The sequence below is a fragment of the Myiozetetes cayanensis genome, unplaced genomic scaffold, assembly GCF_022539395.1.
Source record: "Myiozetetes cayanensis isolate MyiCay16 unplaced genomic scaffold, myiCay2020 scf6-25, whole genome shotgun sequence".
NCBI lineage: Eukaryota > Metazoa > Chordata > Aves > Passeriformes > Tyrannidae > Myiozetetes > Myiozetetes cayanensis.
Genome location: NW_026087853.1, coordinates 17,177,082 through 17,199,911, shown reverse-complemented (window position 1 = coordinate 17,199,911; position 22,830 = coordinate 17,177,082). Strand labels below are relative to the sequence as shown.

At 41.0% G+C, this 22,830-nt stretch overlaps 1 protein-coding gene across 8 annotated transcripts in view; it reads left to right on the top strand.

The window, feature by feature from the left end:
• Positions 1-5,086: 5,086 nt before the first annotated feature.
• The window catches only part of FLRT2 (fibronectin leucine rich transmembrane protein 2), a 65,607-nt gene continuing 47,863 nt past the window's right edge, over positions 5,087-22,830 (top strand). Inside the window, exons 1-2 of one of the 8 annotated variants that reach the window (XM_050337049.1) lie at positions 5,087-6,717; positions 15,186-15,247. The gene's annotated coding sequence lies outside the window, so the exon portion shown is untranslated. Of the gene's footprint in view, positions 7,289-9,691; positions 9,809-10,162; positions 10,286-15,185; positions 15,255-22,830 lie in introns of those variants that run through there. The other 7 variants (XM_050337046.1, XM_050337047.1, XM_050337048.1 and 4 more) reach the window with 7 other exon arrangements.

Here is a 22,830-nt window from a genome sequence, read left to right as displayed (position 1 = left end):
ATGATGTAAGTACAAAGTTCAGTTTTTCCTGGAGGTATATTCTTCACTCTTCTTCATAAGTACTCCACCTAGGACATTTTAAGTGTGGTATGTTTAACTAAATAATCTTGTGGTTGATTTCAAGTGAAATTTGTCACAACCAAGTAAGGATAATTAACTGAATAGAAAACTCATCATGAATTGAGGAAGGGTCTGTTTGAGTGGAAAGTAAAGAGGAAGAAGACCACAGTTAATTAACTATTGATTCTGCAAGACAATTAAATATATTAATATGATCCAGAAAAAGAACTTCCCATGTGCTGCTATCTTTGCATATAGCTGCTTTTTTATGTAAAATGTTCAATACTCTCTCAGAGGCTGAATGAATACAGTATATATGAAGGTGATATAGGTCATTCCTCAGGAACTGCTCAAGGTCTTGAGAACAGCAAACACTGCAAAATGGAAAACACAAGAATATCACTAGAGGAGTGGAATTTCCTAGCAATGACTCTGAGCTGAATCAAACTCACTCTAAATTTGTAATCCTGGTGCAATTCTGCAGGTGAGTTTTCCCACCAGAAGGTTCCCTCAGCATCCCATCAGCAAAAAAAAAAAATTAGGATCTTTCCCAGTTCTGCTATAGATAGTATGGGAATGAAATTAAGAAAAAAATCTTCTAGCACCAACTAATAAATACTCTTCCTAGCACCTGTTAGTAAGCAGCCTTACACCTTCCAGCAATGAATTTCTACTATCCCATAGCACACATATCCCTTCTATTTCTCTGTCAGCAGGTCATGGTTACCAGGATGGATGCTGAATCTTTCGCTGGTTCAGTAGATCTAACGAGATCCTTGTTCTTTCTGACAACATTTCCCTTAAGTTTAAAAGGCAAGGCCTTCTTGTTCATAAAGAGATTACTGAAATGACATAAGCTCTCTTCTACTAGATCGTAAGAAAAAGCTTGAGATCTGAACAAAATTATTCTGGTGCCCTGCATTTTGAAACAGTTGAAAAGTTGTTGACTGCTGTGACAACCTTCCTGTCCCCCTCACTCCATCAACCTGTGATGTCTAGTGCTTTGCACTGCTGAAGAACAAGACAAATCGTTTTGCAAGATATTTTCACTGCCTCAGAATCCTCTCAAAGACCTGAACACTTACTAACAATTTATTAGGATTCAAAACAGATACCATCTATTTAGTCATTCTGCCTGTTTTGGGTTTTTTTCTTTCCTTTCAGGTAACTGGTCTGTACCACGGAGACATGTTTTTCTGCCCTCTAGTAACAGCCTCTGAAGAGGGAACCACCTGGTGCAGTAGCATGCAAAGATTTGCTCATTTATTTCTGAGTATGGAGGTGTAATCATGTAGGCTCTGCTTCTTAACCCTGATGGTCAGGGTAATGGCTTTATACCATCTTCTTTAGGTAATTGAAACCAATTTCCCTTTTCACCTATGACTTTTACAACAATATGTTCTAAAATAAATAAACAGAAAAGAAAGAGCTTTACAAAGTGGTGTTACCAATTTATCAGAATATAGGAATTAATCCAGAAAATGCAAAAATCAATACATTTAAATCAAAAATTTACATTCTCTTTTGTATCCTATTACACATAATTAGCTGATACTGAAATTTGAAGAGTTAACAATAGGCGTCACATAGAGCTCAATGTATTTTTAAAAACTGTAGAACAGAGTTTGCTAGTCTTGTGTAAAGTGCTGCATGGAAATTAAGCAAATATAAAGCTATAAAAGCTATGCCATGAGCCTGGGGCCTATATTATAAATTGTAACAATTTTTTATGTTATCTCTTTAAATAATACTGAGAGACTTTGACCAGGCTAACTGTTAAAAAATAATTTTCTCCTGTCCAAATTTTATGTATTCTCATAATTCTAATGTTCATTCATGTTTATTGAGCTTAAAAAAACTTGCTCCTCTTAGATCATTTGAGACAGTCTCTCAAAATTGTAACCATCCCCTTGAAAATACAAAAAGTTACAGAAATGGACTCAACAGAGACAAAAGTGAAAGAATTATTTGAGATTGCCAAACCTGTGGATAGGAAAGTACAAATGAATGTCGTTTTGTAATCAGTAGAAAATTAGAATAAGTGAGCTTTTGGAGTCTCTTGGGAGATAGGTTAGATGGCCTTGTTATCAGAAAGTGATGCTTTCTCTAGAGTAGATTGATAGTCTGCCTTTGAGTCTTCTCCACTTAGAATAAAAGAAGCACAATGAATGAATGCATAAGGGGCAACTTATTGAATGCTGTGTGACTTTCACTGAGGTGTTTCAGCCCTACATAGTGCAGCAATAGTATGTCTGATAGAAGCATATGTATTTTTTTTCCAGAAACATAATAGTTCAGTGATACAACCAGAGATGGAAAATACTGCTTTATTTTCAAAACTGGCTATGATAGTGAAAAGGACCTTAATGATTTTACTTAGAAAATGTGAAAGAAAAACTTATGTCAGCTCTTTGTATGCCATTCAGAAGATTTTACTTATGCCTTCCACTTTCATCACGGTAAGCCATTAGGTCAATTGTAAATTAACCTTTTTTTCATACATTTGTTGATTTCAGCTTTTCTCAATATTCTGTTTTCCCCTTACATTTTGCATACCCAACACAACAACAAACCAAAAGCCAACCCAAAGAAATAATGTATAAGAATGTTTAATGACTACTAGACTCTGAGGTCCATTATGATTTAACCACTTCACTTACCTTATCAAATTCAATTAACTGTTGCTTGGACTAATCTATAGTTGTGTAACTGTTGTCAACATGAAAACTAAGTTGAGAAACAGCAATGTATATATATAATTTTATCTTTCTTATAGACTTTATAAATAAAATAAGATGCCATAATATCTGACGTAATTTTTTCATAGTTTACTTTGGTCAAAAGACATGGTCAAACACATATAATTTTCATTGTTTAAAATATAATAAAATGTTTCAGTCCAGTCTTCCTGTCTTACCCATTTAACTATTTCTAACATGTCTATTGGCTGTCATCTGGGCAGATCAGTTTTGATTTGAACAAAACTTGACATGACTCTCTTAGGTGTTTAGAATAGAAGGGAAAAAATAGAAGTTTTTCAACAGATTTTGAGCAGCTTATTTCCTAGTTTTATTGGAAATCAAATTGACAAATAGGGCCAAATAGAAAACCTTGGAACATCCTCCTCAGTCTCAAAGACAAAAAAAAAAAAAATCTGTAAGATTTACAGATTTCTGTGTCTCCTGGGACAAGGTAGTGAAGGATGGCCAAAGGCGATCCACAGAAATAGTTTATCATGACACTGTCAAATGCTAAATGCAAAAATCCCTTGGAGTAAGGCAGGGAGAACCTCTACTAGGTCAAGGCTACAGCATGCAGTAACCCAAACCATTATGCATACTATTACAAGGTGACACCTAAGAACATACACAGCTCATAAAAAGAAGGCAACAAGGGTTGAATGGAAAGGGAGAGGGAAGAAAGAGCTGTTGAGAAACGTCACAAAGGTGAATAGCTATGTTTTATAACTAATTTTAATTGGAGATAAAATCCAATCCCTACACTCCAAAATGGTAGAATTTTACTATTTGAGTCAGTCAAAAAACTCTATCAAAGTTTGTTTCAGAACCAGTGTGGCATTTTCATGTTAAGCTCACCACAGAAGTGAGAGCTCAGAGAAAGTACATATTGGGTGTGCTTTCTTCTCAGTCTACAGTAATTCTAGTCAAGTGCTTCATTTCTTCATTGAAGTGCAAAGAAACACATTCAAACATTCATCTTGTCTAGAATTCAATACAATATAAATATATCCTAATAATTCACTTGTCTGCTATTCTAAACGTCTTGCCTTGCCTTGCCTTGCCTTACCTTTCCTTCCCTTTTTCCTTCCCTTCCCTTTTTCCTTCCCTTCCCTTTTTCCTTCCCTTCCCTTTTTCCTTCCCTTCCCTTCCCTTCCTTCCTTCCCTTCCTTCCTTCCTTCCCTTCCCTTTTTCCTTCCCTTCCCTTTTTCCTTCCCTTCCCTTCCCCTTTCCCTTTCCCTTTCCCCTTTCCCCGCCTCACCTCTTCTCCCCTTCCCTCCCTTCCCCTCCCCCTTCCCTCTCTGTCCCCTCGCATTCCTTTTCTTCCCTTTTCCCTTCCCCTTCCCTTTCCTTCCTCAAAACCTTTTTCTAAGAAGCTGATTTTACAAAATTTGATAAAGAATGTATGTAGTGATTTTTTTCCTTGTCAGCTGCATAACTTAAGGCCTGAAGCAAAATTTTACATTACTGACAAAAATTGAGATTATTCAGTATGATTTAGACCAGCCTTCCACTTACAGAATTATTTCCATCTCCTTTTACCCTCTCTCTTACAAGCTGCAGAAATCATTCTAACAATATAGTTGGGAGGAAAAAAAATGGGAAAGACACTTCCATTTTTGTAATATATTTTAATGTTATCCCCTTTCACATTCTCTTTAAAATAAGTGTGGTCGTATTACAGATCAGCGGACCATCACTCCAGGCTGACCATCTTGTATGATCAAAGGTAATTTACAGAGAGTATATTTCTATATTCTCCTTTCAGTTTACAGCCTTTTTACCACGCAAAGCAGTTTGCTAGCAAATAAATAAATACATGCCTGACACATTCATAGGGTGGTAATGGCGGGGAGTGTGTGGTGTGGTGTCGAAATTGTTTGAAGACGAAGTAATCAGACTATAACCAAGATTAACGGGGGGTGGGGGAGCGTGTGCAAGGAGTGAGCATCAGTTTAAATAGAGACTGCTGGAACGAGAGGACGGGGGAACCTTCCCCCCGCTGGCCGGCCGCCGAGCATCCTACCGCTGTGCTCTGCTGCCACCTTGGCCGCGCTGTGGGACGTGCAGGCGGCCCCGCTCCGCACCCGCGGAGCTCTCGCTGCGCACCTGCGGCAGCACTTCTCCTGCCCGCGGAACCACACTCGGCCAGGGCTAGTCAAGCTCCCCACTCGCGTCACAGGCTCGTACAGTCAGGAGAACGATATATGCGACGTCTAAATGGTCTGGGTTTTGGTTTTTTGGGTTTTGTTTTCGAGCGGGGCTGAGAGTTATTCTTCAAAGGAAATTTATTTGCCTGCTGTGCTTAAAATCGGAGCTTAAGAATGTGGGTAGGAGAATGACTTTTTTTTTCTGTCCTTTTTGCTTACTGTAGGGTTCTTCTCCTCCCTTGTCCACCCTTATCTTACACATTTAATGAAGAGAGCACGCAAATTCCCCTTCATACGCACCTACCTGCCTCTGTGTCCTTCCAATTGTGTGACCACTGGGGCTCTGGAAGGAACTCGCGGCAGGCCAGCCCACGGATGGGCTCTCAGTGGCGTTCAGCTGCAGTTAGAGGTCATGTCCCCACTTTTTTGGTTATTTTTGGTGGTGGGAGGGGGGCAGAGAAGGTGACAGGCATATCATAAAGCACTGAAAATATATCTAAATTAATATTAGAAAACCTGTGGAGTTTACTAATCTTGTTTCCCTCTCTACATCTTCGTGTTACAAGTTCTACTGCATTGCCTTGACATTAGGCTCTGAGCTAGTGGCACCGAATTTGAAAAGCTTTCATGCACTTCATCTTTGAATGGCACACGCTTTTCTCTCAGTTTTAAGGCTTTCTTGCGCTTTGGAGGAAACATGTTCTGACATGCTGGAGTTTGGTGGTGGTAAATATTTCCTTTGACTACAAAGTGCATGTGTGAAAAAAGTTGTGGGTTTTTGTTTTTTTTTTCTCTCATGGAAATACTGTTCTCACTCGCTCCTGTCTCCGTTGTAGTTAATAACCTGTAAACGAGCTAAATCTGGAGGTCTGAGTGAAATAGCACTTTCAGAACTGTACTCTTTGTCACAACACGCTGAGGAAAGTGCAGAAGCTCTGTATATGCATTTATGAGAGGGATTCATGCCACGCATATGACAATTTGCATACCAGACTCCGTGACAAAGAGGGACCGCAGGTGAATCCCCAGCGATCTGCTTTGTAGAGCGGATTTTTCCAGCCCCTAATCACAGAGAAGTATCCAGCTCTCCATCTGCTCCCCAGAGCTGGCTGTTCTGATTTGTTTTAAGTGAAAATAACCAAGAATAGAAAATGGCACGTAATAAAGAGTCCCAAGTCAAGCAGCCGTGTTGTCCTGTTCTTGCCTCAAACCAGCACTCCCCCCCGTGCTGAGGGCTCCGTGCTCGGAAGAGAGAAAGGGCTGCAAAGGGTTAAGCCGCTGATTGCTTGCTAGGCGAAGTTTGAGGAAGAATATGTTTGAGGCTGAGTACGCTGCAGCTCCGCGTTTGAAATCTGTCACCCTCACTCACTTACGAGCGCTGCACCTCTGGTTGTCACCGGTGAATAATGATCGCAGGCGATAAGATCGCTCTGCGGCGGTGCGCCGGGGCCGTCGGGGGAAGAAAAGAGGAAATTACGAGGTGTTTAGCCTCTTCAGCGGGGTGTTCTTCAGTGTCATCGGTGGGTGTCAGGGTCAAGTGACCGGCTGGAGAGCAGCTTGGGAAGAAAATTTCCTTCCTCCTTTCTTCGAGAGAAACCTTCGGTGATGGTGATCAGTGACAGATATGGAAAACAGAGACCTCGGTGGTGATCCTTAGAACCAGTACCATGCCGGAGCCCAGCTGTTCTGCCACTTTCTCCCCTTTCAACCTGCCTGACCCGGTGGGCTTTGGGTGACCTACCAAGGAGGACCCATCTCCACAGGAGCAGGTAATGACCGACTAAGTAATTTTCCGGATTGACAAATCAATGATCTTGATTTGACGAAAAAGGGACCTGAGTATCATTCACTGACTTGAGGTGTGGACTGGTTGAGGATTCAGGGGCAGGGAGAGGAACAGCAATAATTCTGTTTAATCCCTCTGAGACTGTGGGGCAAGGAAACTTCCTACAGCCTTGCAGAACTTTTTAACATTCTCACTTTCCTCCGTGACTGGGGGTACAGAGGGCAGAAACACCTGAAATCGACAATGGTCTGCTCTGCCTTGTATGTTGGCGACAGATTGCTAAATATCGGGAGCACGGTGGGAAGGGTGGACTAAGGATAAGAAAGACGGGTTTTTCCACTAGAAAAATGCACTGGTTGTCCATCAGCTTCAGGAAGGAGATATAAATCATGCTCAAATAAGTGCTCTGAAAAGTATGCAGAGACTTAAGGAAAGAAAAAAGCAGATCTTAAAAAGTCAAAAAAGACCTAGAACAGTCTTTGAAAAAGGGTATTCATTTGCCTTTGGACTCTACGGGGTTCCTGATCCTTTCATCTCTCGGGACCTGCTGGGAGGTACGGGCAGACTCGACTACAGGACAGCCCCTGCTCCAAGCCAGGTTGCCAGATGGCTCCAAGCCAGGGATGCACGGGCTCTCCGCGGGTCTGACCCGTGCCAGACTCGCTTCTTCCCGGTCGGTTAAGACCCGCGGAGGGCTCCCGGCTGCCTCACCTCCGTCCCGGGGGCGTAGAGAAGACCCCGGTCCCCAGGATGGAAGGGGGGTTTCGTCCTCAACTCCTTTCGTCTCACTGAGTCTCCGAAGGAATGTCGGGCTACCTGCGCTCCCCCTTCCGCGTCCGCCAGCCCCCCGCCCCCTTCCCGCCACCTCTACCTCCCCCAACAATCCGCGTAGGTGAGGACGCAACTCCCTTTGCGAGCGGGCAGGCAGCGGCTCAGCTTGGCTGCGGGCTATCCATAGGCGGGGCACTCCGAAGCCCCCTTGGAGGGCAGGAGGAAGAGGCTAGGGCGGGTGCGGTGGGGCAGGAGCTGCGCCGGCCTGACCCTCGTCGGGGTTCCGCGGCTGACTCCTCGCTACGGCTTTATTGAGCCTTTGAAGTCGTGAGTAGTTTAGCCCCCCCAAGCGAAGGGTGAAGGAGGCATGGAGCTAGTGATTCAGCTTTTGAGGTACGGCTGAGCAAATACTGAGCAGCCAGGGGTGAGGGGGAAGCAAACCCCGACGCATTTCGGTTGCCATTTCTGTTTCCTCGACACATGGCATTGATCAGCTCCCTCTCCTCCATCCCTCTCCAACCCGTCTCTTAAAGTAACTCGCAGCAAAAGCCGTATTGTGAATGTTTTTTACTAATGGAGGAGTTTGAGGCAAATTCTCTTCGCACATCCCACGTCCTACCTTGCTGGTTGTATCCTATCGTTCAAGTGCTCCTCGGTATTAAATAGTCTTGCCTTTAAGTGGACTTGTCAGGACAGGGCAGTAGCCTACCAGAGAGCCGGGCGGCGGGGGAAGGGTTATCCCGACACACGCGTAGACAGCCCGGGATGCACTAACACACAGTCGTAAGGACACACACAGAATGTGACTTGGAAACATGGGCGGGGGCGGGGAAGGGGGGGGAGTTGTTACCGCTTTAGGGCAAAAGGCGGTTTCTCCAGCGGTTTTAAAGTCTTTCTGACTGATGATGGAAATCAGACAGAATATTAAATGAGGTCCGTCTCTTCCCTGAGGGTTGGAGATTCTTTTATTTTGTGTTATATTTGTTGCGCACTGCTACTGCCTACCTAAAAGTTCGCAAGCGAGGGAGGAAGGAGAGGGAAAGAAGGGGGTGGGGGAGGCGGGCTTGGCGGCGGCTGCACATGAAATATCGCCATGTTGGTGGAGAGCACGGCTGTAATTACTGCTAGCGAGGGCATCTCTCAGGACCGCAGCTCGGGGAGTTTTTCAGCTCACTTCCCGGTTGCCCTTCCGATACACCCTGAGAGTCCCCGGAGCGGCGGTGGCGGGGCAGTCCCACCGCGAAGGGCGGCGATACCCGCACCTCCCTCTCCCGCAGCGCCGGCCCAGCGGTGAGGCGGGTCGGGGGTCTGCGCAGCCCACACACACCCTCGGGCAGAGCCGCCCGCTTAGTTCTCGCTGAAAGCACAGGGGGAGGGCGAGTCCAAAGGGATGGAGCTCGCTAAACTGTCCTCAGCAAGCAAGGGTTAAAAGCGGGCGGGGGACAAGGGGGGGAAGGGGGGGGAATAAGGAAGAAAAAGAGAAAATCTCGCCTGACTTTGCCTCTTGGAAAGCTGTAGGTTGCAGTCCTGCCTTCCAAGCATTCTTTAAACTAGAAATGTGGGAGGGACTCCAGGAGAGAGAGAGAGATGGCTATCAACTGAATTCATTACTGTAAACATCTCCCTGGGGTGTCAGGCGGGGAGAAAAAAAAGGCACGACTTACATTAGCAGGGAATAGTGAGATCTGAGGCATCATTACTGCTAAGATCAGCCTGCAATCCCAGCTGGAGGCAGGCTCAGGACTTGGAGAGAGCCAGACACATACGCTCACACACATACTCACATATATGTGCCCGATGCCTTCTCCGACTTCCGAGGGTCCTGGGTCGCCGTGCCTGCTCCTCATGTGATCCTTTCATCATTTCCAGAGGACAGAAAAAAAAAAAAAAAGAAAGAAAGAAACCCCAAGACCAAGCGTAGCCGCGGTCCCTTCTGGTTTATTTTTTTTTACCGGAGAAGGAGGAACGGCAGGGGGAAGAGAGAGCGAGTCGAGGAGAGAAAGTGCGTTGGGGATGCCAGAGCCGTGGGCTGCGCGCCGGAGGAGGAGGTGGCGGAGCAGGGGGGAGGACGATGCTGCCGCCTCGTAAGGGCGGAGGAAGGCGCGGGAGGCGCGGGGGTCGCTCGGAGCGGCGGCTGCTGGCGGGGAACGGGCCCGCGGGGCCGGCCGGGAGCGGCACCGGGCGGAGGGCGGCGAAGGCCACCACCGAGGAGCGGCGGCGGCAGCAAAGTTTTGGCGCGGGGGGCCAGAGGCGCAGAGGGGGATTACGATCGGTGCCAGCGAGGGATTCCCAGACGCCGCCAGGTACAGTTGGGATTTCATTTCTCTCACTTTTCCTTCCTGGTAATTCTAGCCCCGGGCGATTTAAAGCCACGGTGCCCTTTGCCTTCTCCGAGATGGCAAAGTTGAGGAGCCGGGATCAGTCTGTGTCAGAAATATCGCCTCCGCCTCGTTAGAGCCCCATGTCCGCGGCGCCGGGCACGCACACGCATGGATTTATGAATGGCCGGCGGCAAGTGCTAGGAGGGTCCCCGGGATATTTTACGCCAGCGTGTGGCTCAGGAGCGGGGCGCGGAGCTGGCGGCTGCAGCCGGATCCCGGGTGCCCGCGTTGTCAGTCGCATTTCAGTGGCGAGCGGGAGGGTGCCGAGCCTGGCCCCCACCCCGTGGGGAGGGCAGAGCCGAGCACTACCCCTGCGGCAGGGGGACCGGCAGGGCGCTTGTGTGAGCACCACCAGCAGTACTATTTGAGAGGTGGTTCGGAGAAACGGGATCTTTAGAGGTGAGCCTTGCTTGGAAGAGGCAGCCGGCTTAGCGCGGCGCTGCCAAGTATTAAGGAACCTACGTGGAGAGCCGGGAGCTGCGCCCGGCAGGAGGATCCATCAGATCCCCAACAGCAGCCTCCGGAGCGGGGCTGGCGGTGAGTGGGTGGGGGCGAGGTTAAGAGAATCGGATCAGGACTTCGGAATACAAAGGAGCCGCTCAGAGACCCGATGAGTTAGATGGGGATCTGACAAAATAAGAACAAATACTGCGGGGGCTTGGCGGGGGGGAGGGGTGTGAGTGAGTGGGTGGGTATGGTGTATGAACAAAAAATAGCAGGTCTCAAAAAGAAGTCAAGCAGCTGAAAAGACCTCTCTTGAACATGATATAATGCCCAATGAAAAATAAATAAACAATCAGCAAAGTAGGAGAATAATACTCTCCACCTTCTTTTCGGAGTGGGAATCAGTCAACAGGAGCTTTTAATTAATTTTAATGGAGGAAATCTGTTTTAAGGCTTACAATAAGCTAATAAATCCAAGGCACAAATCCGTGTAAATTCCTGTACTGTGTATGGAAGGTACTGATTAGATTTCTTCATATGCTACTTTTTGCCATGCAGAGCTCAGCTAAATAGAAGGGGAGAGGTTACTTGCATGAGGAGCAGGAAAAGATACTAAACCAAGTCAGACCTCTCCCTCTCTCTCCCCCTCTCTCCCCCTTGCTCCTCTCTCTCTCTCTTAAAGACCCGATGTATGTTAAAAAGAGGTTTATTTACTACATCTGACTTTACAGTGCTTGCAGAGAAATTAAACCAGTGTAGAGGCTGAGATTGATCACTGTTGAGATTGACCACTGGTTTATAACTTCAGTTTAAAAAACTGAACTAACCATACAAAACCCCCCACAAATTTCCGTGGACTTAATTCCTTGCTTCATTCATTGACATGGTCTTTCACCAAGAGCAATTTTATATATTTGCAGTTTTAGAGGAAACTAGTGAATTGTTTTCAGATATATGTATTTTTGAGAGGAGAAAATTTCCTTCCTGGCATTTTTTCAAAACATCTAAAACATCTCTATCCACCTTTCTTTTCTTTCTTCCTTTAAAGAGTCAATATATGCAATCATTGAGATATAAACTTTGCATAATTTAAAAGATATAACAGGTGCAATTTTAAAGGCACCATTTCTACATGATAAAAGAGATGTTGAATGTAAATCTTGTTTCTGAAAATTATGTGAGAGATTTCAAAAGGCCTGTTGTTTAAATGGTCATTCTCTATCCTGATACAGTAACAAATCTGTTGAGTCCAGGCCTGGAGTACTGTAGGTGAAATAAGTCAGAGCACTGTGTAAATTCAGTGTCTGTAAAACTACCTGTGACCAGAACAGTCATCAGTGTCTTTCAGAGTCCAAGGTTTTAGCAAGAAGTCATGCTGGAATGCACTCAGCGTTCTTAAGAGTTGCTCCTCACATACACATACACTCTATATTTTGTTTAAATTGATGTTGTCTGTGTTTGGTTTTGAGAAGTCTGGATCTAATTTGAGCCACTATTACAAGTCACATTTATATCCTGACCTGCTGGATAGTTTGATTTAGGATGTAGACATATCTCCTTTACGCAACCCTACACCCTCCCAGTTGGAATCTGCATTACATATAGGGTATGCTTTCCTTCAAGAATCAAGAATGTGCTTGCATTTAACTGCTTAAAATAGCAGTATCTAAAATGTAGGATGTCATTAGGGCTGACTTCCCTACCCTCCCCACAGCAAAGAAGGAGAGAAGACACAGTTTTACCAAGCGAAGAAAACAAGTACCACTATCAGGCTTTTCCTGTACTGCACTTTCCATTTAAAGGACTAGAAAGAAGGCACACTTAAGATAATATTGTTTCCAGGAAGGTGAGGGCTTTATTTCTTAATCATTTCTGCTACCTCTTTAATCTCAAAGCGTGTTCACTTTTGTGTAGGATACTTTCATGTAACTTTCAGGCTTTTAGCAGACAGATTCAAATCTAGTCCATTAGTGACCTCTATCTGTGAGAAGTGTATAGTCAATGTTTTTTTCACTTTTTCTTCTCCAGAGTGGACTGGAAACACAGACGATAAACTGTTCTGGTCTTTTATACCTGCAAATAACCTAGTTTGTCAGATTATCAATCTCATAACCATTATGGATAATGTGATTTCCTCGTTTTTAAACAGAAAAATAAGAAAAACAAACTCCAGTCCAAACATAAATCCAGAACTTTGAAAGAGCTTTGTACCTGTTCTAGCTATTCCAGTGATTATATGATGAATATTTACAAGAATCAGAAAAATAAGAAGTGGTATATCCAGTGGTATTGAGCATCAATAGTAAAGAGATTGCATTTATGTCTGTCTCATGTTTTAATACTGACTCTAAAGCAGGCTGAACTTGTGTGACATTTTATTGCCCCTCAGTGCTTACATAAAAACTGAAACTTGAGACAAACACTCAGACCAGATATACTGTAAGTAGAGTTTATAGTAGCAGGGTGTTTGAAAAATGTAAAAAAAAAAAATAAAAAAAAATCCAGCTGTGTCTACATTAGGAATGCATGTCAGAGATCAAGGAAAAAAGGGTCTTTATAAACAGATGGACTCTTTTAGGGTATTATTAAACCCACCTTCCCAATACTAATTTGTCTCTTGTTTATATCCACAGCTATACTCCATGTTTTTGTTAGTGATTGTAAATGGCAGTTAAGGACTTGATCAGCAAAATCTTTGGGTAGATGAATACCACTGTTTGACATTTCCCAAATTGTAGTTGATTACCTCAGTGCTTGGTAATATGATGTTTTTAGGTGTTTCCTTCCCTTCCTCTTGGGTAGTCTTTTTTGGAGTCTTTCTGACAATGCTATTTATTTATTTCCTCAGGAAACCAAAAGAGTTGGAACTTGCCCTAGAGGTATAAAAATGTCTTTTTCTTTTCTTTTTGTAAAACAAATATTTTTATTTTTTCTCTTACTTAAAAAAAAAAAAGTAGAAAAGGATAATATATAATTGTTATTTTTGTAAAGTTCTAATCTAACATATACTGAAGATATGAGCTTTAGTTCCTCTACAGTTATGTGTAACCTACACCTTTCAAGTAATTGACTTCTTTTAAAGAAAAACAACCACACAAAGATCATCATTAAAATATGTTTCTTGACAGGCATGTTTTATTAATTTATTTTAAACAAACACAAATACTAGTCCATAGATGATAGGAAATAATTTCTTGAAACAAAAACTCTTCTCTGTGTAACAAATTACATTTTAGTGAAAGGCATTGGGACCTTCTTATACTTTTTTGTTTTAATTGGTGATTTACCCAGTTCACAGATTTATGGTTTTTGTGCCTTTTTTTTTTTTTTCCTTTCTTCTGACATGGTCCCTTGAACTGAATCAAAATTAAATACTAGCAACAACTTAAAACCAATCCATCGTGCTCTGTTCAACATTCCGGAAAACTTAATGATGCAGAATGAGATCCATAAAGTATCTCTTCAAAAAAGAAATCTTATGTTATCTCTCAACTCTACCTATAAACAATCTCCTGTATATTTTACTTCAAGCTATAACTGCTTTATTTAATATTTTTTATTTAAAAATAAACTGTTTTCTAACCTAGTTTATTGCAAGGATGTATTTATAAAGACATACAGTGCAGAAAATTGTTGTTCATTCAAAGGTACTGTCACAGAAACTGATTCTCAAATCCTTGCAGACAAAACTCAATAGGTTTTTGATGTACAGGATGAGATTTGGTCCTGCAAAGTGATGGTTTTACTTTGGCCCCAGGTGAGAGGTGACTTGCTTCCTATAGGTCCTGGTCAGTATTTTGTAGGATCTACTTCTTACTAAGCAGAATATTCAAGGTCACAGATAATATTCTGGCCTTCAAGTGAACAGGCCACTTTCCTAATTCTTAAACATCAGCTAACTATTCACAGTATAAATTATCATTTTATTTTTCTGCAACAGTTGTAGATTAAAGACTGCAAAACATTAGGAAGAAAAAGAATAATTTTGAAAGGTAGTTGAGGCAATAATCTGTAAGTTACTGTAATGGTCTGCAATGTGGTTTTTCAAATCCCAGCCCAGGCAGAGACATGTCTTGAGCCACAGAATACAGTATTTGCTTCCTTTTATCTTAATTTATTTGTGAATATATCACAGTGAAAATGTTTGGATGAAGGGACAGAAGTCAAAGTCCTTTACTTTGTACAAGTTGTCATTGGTAATCTAATTATCTTAAAATTTCCTATATACATCAAACTAATTCCTTCCTGAAAACTTACCAGATGAGTAAATTAATCTGAAACTCTTCCACAGTCTCTCTTCAGACAAAACTGTCAAGATTTTTTTAATGTTGGAGATCTTGAGGGAGAATTACAAGCAGAAGATTTTGGGATTCCATGTCTGATTTATTAGCCATTCACTGTCAAGTACTTCTGTGTTCAGGAAGGTCTGGGCAGCCTAGACACTTCTCTTGTAGTAAATACTGTAAACTGTATGGAAGTACTACATGACCTGTTAAGAGCAGGAAAGGTCAGAGCTCTGAATGAAAAGCCTCATCAGCACCTCCTGAGAACTGAAATCAGCGTGCAGCAGCATCACTTCCAGTTCCCACTGGCAGCTTTTGTCATTCCTCCATCAAAACCAACAGGGGAAATTAAATTAAAGAGTAGAGCTTTTCCTGACAGTACTTCCAATCCTGCCCCACATAGCCACACTAGTAGCTCATACCTCACCAAGCTGTTCCATAAGAGTTAGCCAAGAGACATCATGTTAAAAGGGATTACCTTAGTGGGAAGGGACACAGTGCATCAGCAGCGTGTCCTAGCACTGCTGGGAGACTTTGGTGACGCTCATGCACAGTCTTCAATCTTCACACAGGTTGCAGAGGATCAAACCATGGTCAAGCTGCGGACATAGGATCATCAACTGCAGACTTGTAGGTTCAGAGTAAGAAACATTTATTTCTCTTAAGATTTCATGCATAAGAAGGTGACATTCACAATGTCATTAGAAACTAATACAACAAAAAATAATTATTTTATATCAATATCATAGTGATAGAACAAAAAATTAATATGCATTTCTAAAAAAAAAGTACAGATTTTATACATATATAAATGCATATATATAGCTCATGTATGTGTTACATATATAGGTGACTGTGACTTTGTCTGTAGTCACAAAGCTCTCCCTCAGCCCCTTCAAAGTGTATATAATTAATGTTAATTTTAAATTAATTTTGTTGGTGAACTGCAAATCAAATTAAACAGAACAAAAAACTTAACATTTTTCCTCCAGAGTGTTGGAAGTTTCTATACTGGATAAAAAAGCTGAGGTGCTCCCAAGAGGTACTGCTCCTAAGAGGTATTGCTCCCAAGGTCAATGGAAAGAGTCTGTAGAAAACTTACCTGTGCTTGTGAAATAGAACTTCACAGCTGTAATACTGCATTTTAAGTTAATGTGTTTGATTCCAGACTCTATTCTTTCTTTCACTGGCAAGTTAATTTCACAGGCACTCTTCGCATGATTAGAGATTACTCATGTGAGTAATAATTTGAATACCCAAAAGTGATGTCACTGAGCTGTAATTGAAGATGATACAACCCCATCAGTGTGTCTCTGGTTATACTAGTGTATATACGCTTTCATTAGTAGTTTCTTCATGTGTATATGAGAAAACAAGCTATGTAGGTACAAGTAATTTAAATTACTAGAATTACATCTCTGTTATGATTGTAGCAGTGTATGTGTTTGTCACAAACACAGCCTGCATAGGTATGCTTCTGTAAAAACTATCTGTAGACAGGCATCAGGTGAGCATATCACTTAATGACTTTTGGTAAGTGAGGGGTTTTAGCATGTTGCATGCCTGAAATGCTAATTGAAACCATATGAGGTGTCTCTAAAGGAGGGATATTTGTTAGTAGTACATTATAATTTAATTTGTGATCTAGGAAGTTTTTCCTAGGTGGTGCTTCTTGTGTCATTGAGAGATTTGCATCCAACTAAATGTACTCTATTTAACAGTCTTGTTCATCTGGTTTCACAGGCCACCTCATTGGCTCATCTAGGTTTAACTTATCTTTAACCACTTATCTTTGGAGTTAGTCGCAAATGCTCCAAGACTAAACATTATTTCTTGAGCTGTATCAGTTGAAAACTTGCTATTAAGTTTCATAATTTGTTGAAAATATGTAAAAAAAAAAACCCCAAAACAACACTTTGATACCTCAATTGGTGTTATCCTGGATCAGGTGGATCAATTTAATACATTATTGCACTGCATGCATTTTGCATCATGTGTACTGTAAGCCCCCACGTTATTCATTGAAGAAGAGAAATTAGAGGTAGAAAAGACATATAAGGCTACACCAACAGCTCACACTTATCTCTCTAGTACACTCATAACATTTTCATTCTTGATTTAAATGTTTTCAATATTTTGTCATTTTATCCTTTGAACTGCCCATAGGAAATTAATCTCCAACACAAAATAAACTAAACAAACAAATACTACCATTATTCAGCCTTATAAATTTCTCCTCTTTTAAAAGAAATTTAATAGTCTAACAACAAATTTCCTCACACTGCAGATGAGTATACAGTTAGGGACTGCTAAAATTTAACAGAACATGATCACACAGACACACAGAGTCATTCCCAACTGCATTGCTAAATCCTGTGAATCAAATTGGTATATGCCCAACAGTGATTTTTGAAATAGCTCGTTCTGGCCCTGTGCCATGCTGTTCAGTGAAGAGCTGTTTCTTGCAACAGTTCAACAGTAAATTGAAAATGCATTTTGCCAGTAGAAGTCTCTTTTTCTTTTTTTATTTGAGAAATTACTTTTACTGTATGACAAAATTAGTTTTAAAACTTACTCTTTAGAAGTCGTGCAATGGAATAACAGTCTTTACTGAGGGAGAGGAGTGTCTACCTCTATAGCTTTGAAAATGTTTAGAATTGAATTAGGAAAGAAACATGATGGACACCTCTCATTCTTTAAACAGTGTACACTTTGAATGCCACAGACAGAGCCAAATCCCTTTTAGTTGCCCACAGATGCCTAAGCATCTGTAGCAGAGCATCTGACAGTAAGGATACTCTAATTGCTTTATCTGTGTTGTGTCCTATAAAAATCTCTTTTCTAAAATCTCTTATTTATTCATGTGGTGTTATGTATTTATAATGATAAAAATGCACATTGATGCATACAGAGACACACAAAAACAAAATGTAAAAAAAAAAAAGTTTTCAAGATAATTAGAATGTCAAAAAGGTCATTTAGCAAAATCTATTTCCTTCTGAAGTTTAGTTAGTATTTTGCTTTTTTTATTATTTAACTAGGTAGTAGGGCAATCAGTGGTACTGAAGAACTTTGAAATAGAAATTGTATATGAGTTTTTCTAGTTTGTTTGGTTTTCTGCCCTAGTGCTTTTCTCCCATAGTTAATAGACAACAGTTTTCACAAGTAGTACTCTGTTCAATGCAATTTTAAAAGTTTGTGTGATACACCAGAACCTTAGTTTTTAATTATTCCAGTAAACGCAGTGATTGAAAATTAAATAAAGACAAAAAAATAGCCAACCCTCCCTCCTCCCAACAAAACAAAACCAAGAGCAGAGCTGAAGGAAACCCAAGCCCAAAGCTCAGGAACTATGGGAATCTCAATGCCAACAAGATGGTTGTTTTATGTCCCACAGTGGATAATCTTATCAGTGTCTATTTAACTTTATATTTAGTACCATATACAGATTTCAACTAGATAGTCGATTATCACAGAACTCAAACACTCAGCTCTATCCTCAGATCAGCACAGTGGATCTTTATAAATCTGGAATAAATGAAATGTTAGAGGTGCTGCCAGCAGCTCTGGCTACAGAACTGTTGATCTGCCCAGATTCTCTTTCCTGCAAAAATGTCTTATCAGCAGATCCACACATCCTACATGGTATGCCTCTGAATTTACAGATAAGAGGACAGAATGACTGAAAGTGTATGGATGGTAAGAGCATAAATAGGTCATGAGTTACCAACTGTGGTGCTCCTGAGCACCAAGAGAGGCAAGTATAAATTTCGGAACCCCTCAAAGGACGAGGAGCTCTCTGTGTAAAAGGGTTTTACTTTAATTCTTCAGCCTTCATTTGTCCAAGTTGAAAGTACTTAAATCAGTCTGTACGAGCAGGGATGACTCTGAAATTCATAACCAGTCATCTCTGTGACATTGATGGAAACACTATTGGATCAAATGCATAAGTATTCTAATTATTAACCTCTGATATTCAGAACTTCCTTTAGGCCATCGATATCTCATATGCAATCATATTTTACAAGCTGCTGAATGATTGTCTGGTTATGCATGTGCTGACCGAGAGAAGTCATCCTATAGTCTAGCCAAACAGCTGCAGAAAGATGATCCTTTTTAGGCACTAAGAGAATAAACACCTTTAAATTTCAGATAACATCGGTGTCAATTCACAGGTTGCTTAGGTCTTGTGAAGAAATATTTGGCAGTCTTGAGAAGGGGTGTTTAAATATAGCCCTATAGATGGTTTGTTTTGATTGATAGTCATGTTTGTCAAAAGGCATTCTTTTCAACTCTTTCAGTGCTGTGTTAAAAGATCATCTGCTTATTACAAGAAAAAATAATGCAGAGATCTGGAGTCTTGGTACAAAACTTACACTCCCACTGCCTTTTATTGACATACATTTATATTCTTTCCTGTTTCTTTCTCTCTCACCGTCTCTTTATTTTTTAAATACATGCAGCAGCATAGGCCGAATCAGAATTTTTAACTAGCTCTTCAGCTAAGAAGGATCTCTCTTTTAAGCTGGAGTTCATCCTCTTATGTCTGTCATGTCAGGTGCATTGAGGACACAAGTATCCTAAAGATACCATCAAAACTGAAATAATAATGCTAATAGAAGCTTTTATTTTCATTTAAATATTTCTCATATCATTTTTGAAGGTCAAGCATTGCAGTATTGTGCATAGGGATGATAAGAGCAGGAAGGGGAAAGTGACTAGAAAATAACTGTGGGGAAACAGGATGAAAGTGAGTAATCAAAATTGTTCAGACTAAATGAAGTGCAGAGATAAACAACTCTCTGTGCAACAGAACAGGAAATTGGAGCTTCCTAATGATCACAGTTTTAACCACCTAAGCTGCTATTCATCTGAGTAGAAGACAGCTGCCATAAGAGGGAGAGGTAGGACAATGCAGCATCTAGGGGAGAAGCTGAGGCAAGAGGAAAGGATCTGTGACATTCCCCCAGTTGTTTCTCTGGTGGGCATGGCACCCTGGAATTATCACAGGGAGCTAATGCTGTCTTAGAGTGTGTTACTTCTAGAACAGAGGCCTTACTGGTTTTATGTGTGTGGGTTGTTGCTCTTCAGTGTAGTCCCTTAATATTAGTCTATGTCCTCATTTTTGTGACCTCAGAATCTGTGGATGTTAACCATAAGAAAAAATGGATAGAAAATAAAGCTGGGATGGATTAAGCAATTAGTGAGAAACTAGTCTCAAATTTTCCTCTCAGGAGTAGATTTATACACAGAAAGTCTACTTTACATGGATAAATCAAAAGAAAATAATTAATAATATTTGTTATTTAAAATATAATATAGGTTCTAGCGGTGTGGGTTTTTTTAGAACAGTCATCTGAAAGAGATAGAGAACCCTTATGTGACAAAAAAAGACTGAGTTAGAGGAACAGTGGGGACAATGCTATGGGAGCAAATGACACTGAAGTGGGTCTTTATTATTGTTGTGTATAAGAAAAATGCCGAAGGAAATGTTCATTGTGCATAACATACAGAATTGTGATGTTTCTTATGCGTCATCAGCACATTCATGCTGTCCTGTTGATTAAATCACTGGCTAAGTTAAACACTGATCAAACTCTATATCATGGCCTGCAAGTATGCCTTTGCCTGTTGGAGCTGAAGGCAAGGCAGAATTCAGCACTGGATTCTGAAAACAGCGAGGGAACAAGAAGTGGTACACACTGAGGACTAAACTGGCAATGGCTGCAGAAACTCCTGCGCATGTACATATGGGAGGGTTGGCATTTCTCTTCCCCCAGGCACACCAAATGCCCACAATCATCAACACTAAGTCTGAGCACTTAATATGGAAGAAGGAGAAAATTTATGGTTAAGGTTATACTACAGATAGATGTCCTTGCTTTGGTAGTGAGGGTGTGCAATTTTTAAAAAGATATCATCCTTCTCCATGATGTTCTGGTAGCATACTGGAACAATATGTAACTCTAGTTGTTTGCTTTCTTGTAATCTTTCAGAAAGTCTAGTAAAGAATCTGACTAGAATTCAGTTACTGTGACTATAAAAGAGAATAAAAAGCTCAGTGTAAAAATGGCACTGTATGAGTTAACGTTAGCCCTTAATTCTTTCAGATCAAGCTTCCTGTGAGTAATAAAACACAAGGCAGATGAATTTGGCTGGTCTCAGTCAAGCCTCTCATGGATAGTTGCCCACACGGGAATAACTACTGCATAGATTAGCTGTGTGAATAGTTCCAGGACAGGTGTGGGACTGAACTGCATTGACAGAACTGTACTGGGGAACTCATGTGCATTGCTTCACTCAGCGGTATCGGTCTTCCTTTTTCATGAGCACAGAAATTTAGCTAAACATGTTTTTTAAGTAATTGTTTTTAGGGAATTGGAGAAAACTCAAATTTTGTCAGATTTGCAGTTATTTTATTAGGCAATTCAGAAAAATGAAGTACAAGTGAAAATTAAAATACTTTGAATTATTTCTTACTAATCAACATTTCATTTCTGAGAACAGGAACAACGTTATGGCTTCTGATCCATCTTTCCTAACAGTCTAAAAAAAAATTAACAAAAAAAGTGCAGTATTTATAAGGTTTATGAGGGGAGAGAAAGACACAGGGTTTGTCCTGCTGAATACAAAGTCTTTCTGTTACTATTTGAAATCCAGGCATAGTCTACCGTGATCTATGTGAAATAAAAATGGACTCAGGTAAACCTACTACTGTTAACAGACCCTTATTTTTCCAGTCCCAGTCAGAAGTGAAAAGATTTGTTAGATAAGGAGGATGAACTGCTCTTTCACCTCCACACACTCTTCTTCTTCTGTTCTTACAAGGTAGAAGTGAGCCTAACTCACTTGTACAAATCGTTGTAAAACGCACATTATCAGAAACAAAGTCTGCGCTATTTTTCCTGACGTAAAAATAAACAGAAGATTGGCCGAAGACTTAATAACAGCATTCAGTCAAGGAATTCTGATACACAAGCAGATTCAGAAGGCTGCTTGATACTAGATGTGTAGCACTTGCATTAATCAGGGCTCGACCAGTTTACAACAGCTGAATATCCACAACATAAAACAGAAAACTTCTCTGTTGAGCTCCTCGTTGAGCCATGACTCTAGGCCAGCCTTCCTTCCTTTAGCAATAAGGGGAAAGGATTGCAGTCTGGGAGCTGACACTGCTGTTTGTGCCCTGGCTGTCTCAGAATCAATAGAGGATCCTGCTCTTCAAATCTCACGCAGAGTAAATATTTCTTTTCTTGATTTAACTGGTGATTTAAGGAAATGCTTGGTCATACCGCTACCTAAGGTCAGGTTTACAGTACTGCTCTAGTTATTTGCTATACAGTTTGGAGTTTCAGAGTCATATGTGAACACAGTTAAATAATTTATTGAGGCATCTGTTTATACCGCAGTTATGTTTCTTATATCTGTTCCTATACCAATTGCTATGCCCATTGTGACTGACATGTTTCCATGGCACTCTTCATGCATTCCACCATTACTATATCTAATGAAGCTTGATTTTCACATGCATGTGACCATTGTGGGCTTGTAATATGGCTCTAAAAATTTAACAACCTAACCCTCACCACCTCCTTCTAGAGAACTACAGACGTAATGGTTTTATGAATGCAACTGTAGGCTTTTGGTGCTTTCATTAAATTTCAAACCTAAAAGTTTTAATGAATTAAATAATTTCTCTTGCTACAGGGAACTCTTTATTGCAGGAGTAGGGGAAATAATGACAGAGGTCCTCTATTATTTTGCCATTTTTAAATTTCAGCTATGCTTATAGTTGTGCATAGTCCAAAGATGGTGTTGTCTAAGAAACATTAAAAACAGCATGAGAAAATGTCTATAATGTTGCTGGAGATAATTTAGTACTGCTGCTTTGCAGGGGAATATTTACCTCCAGAATTTACACTCTTGACTCCAAACAGAAATGGGCAGCAAAGTGTGTGGAGCTTTTTTAGCTGGTAACTGGTGATGTCTTTTCATCCAGGATTTAACAGGCTTTTTCCAGTACAAATTTCTGTAGTACCCCAGAGACAGTTAATGTCTAAGAAAAAATGTATCCATTTTGATAGTCGTTTCCTTTGTAGAAACCAAGAAAATGTTATTCAAGTAGATATAAAACAATGTGAATAATAATGAGCCACATTCTGTTCTGTTCTGTGTGATCTTACTCTGCTCATAGCTACAGTGGCCTAGCACCAGTGT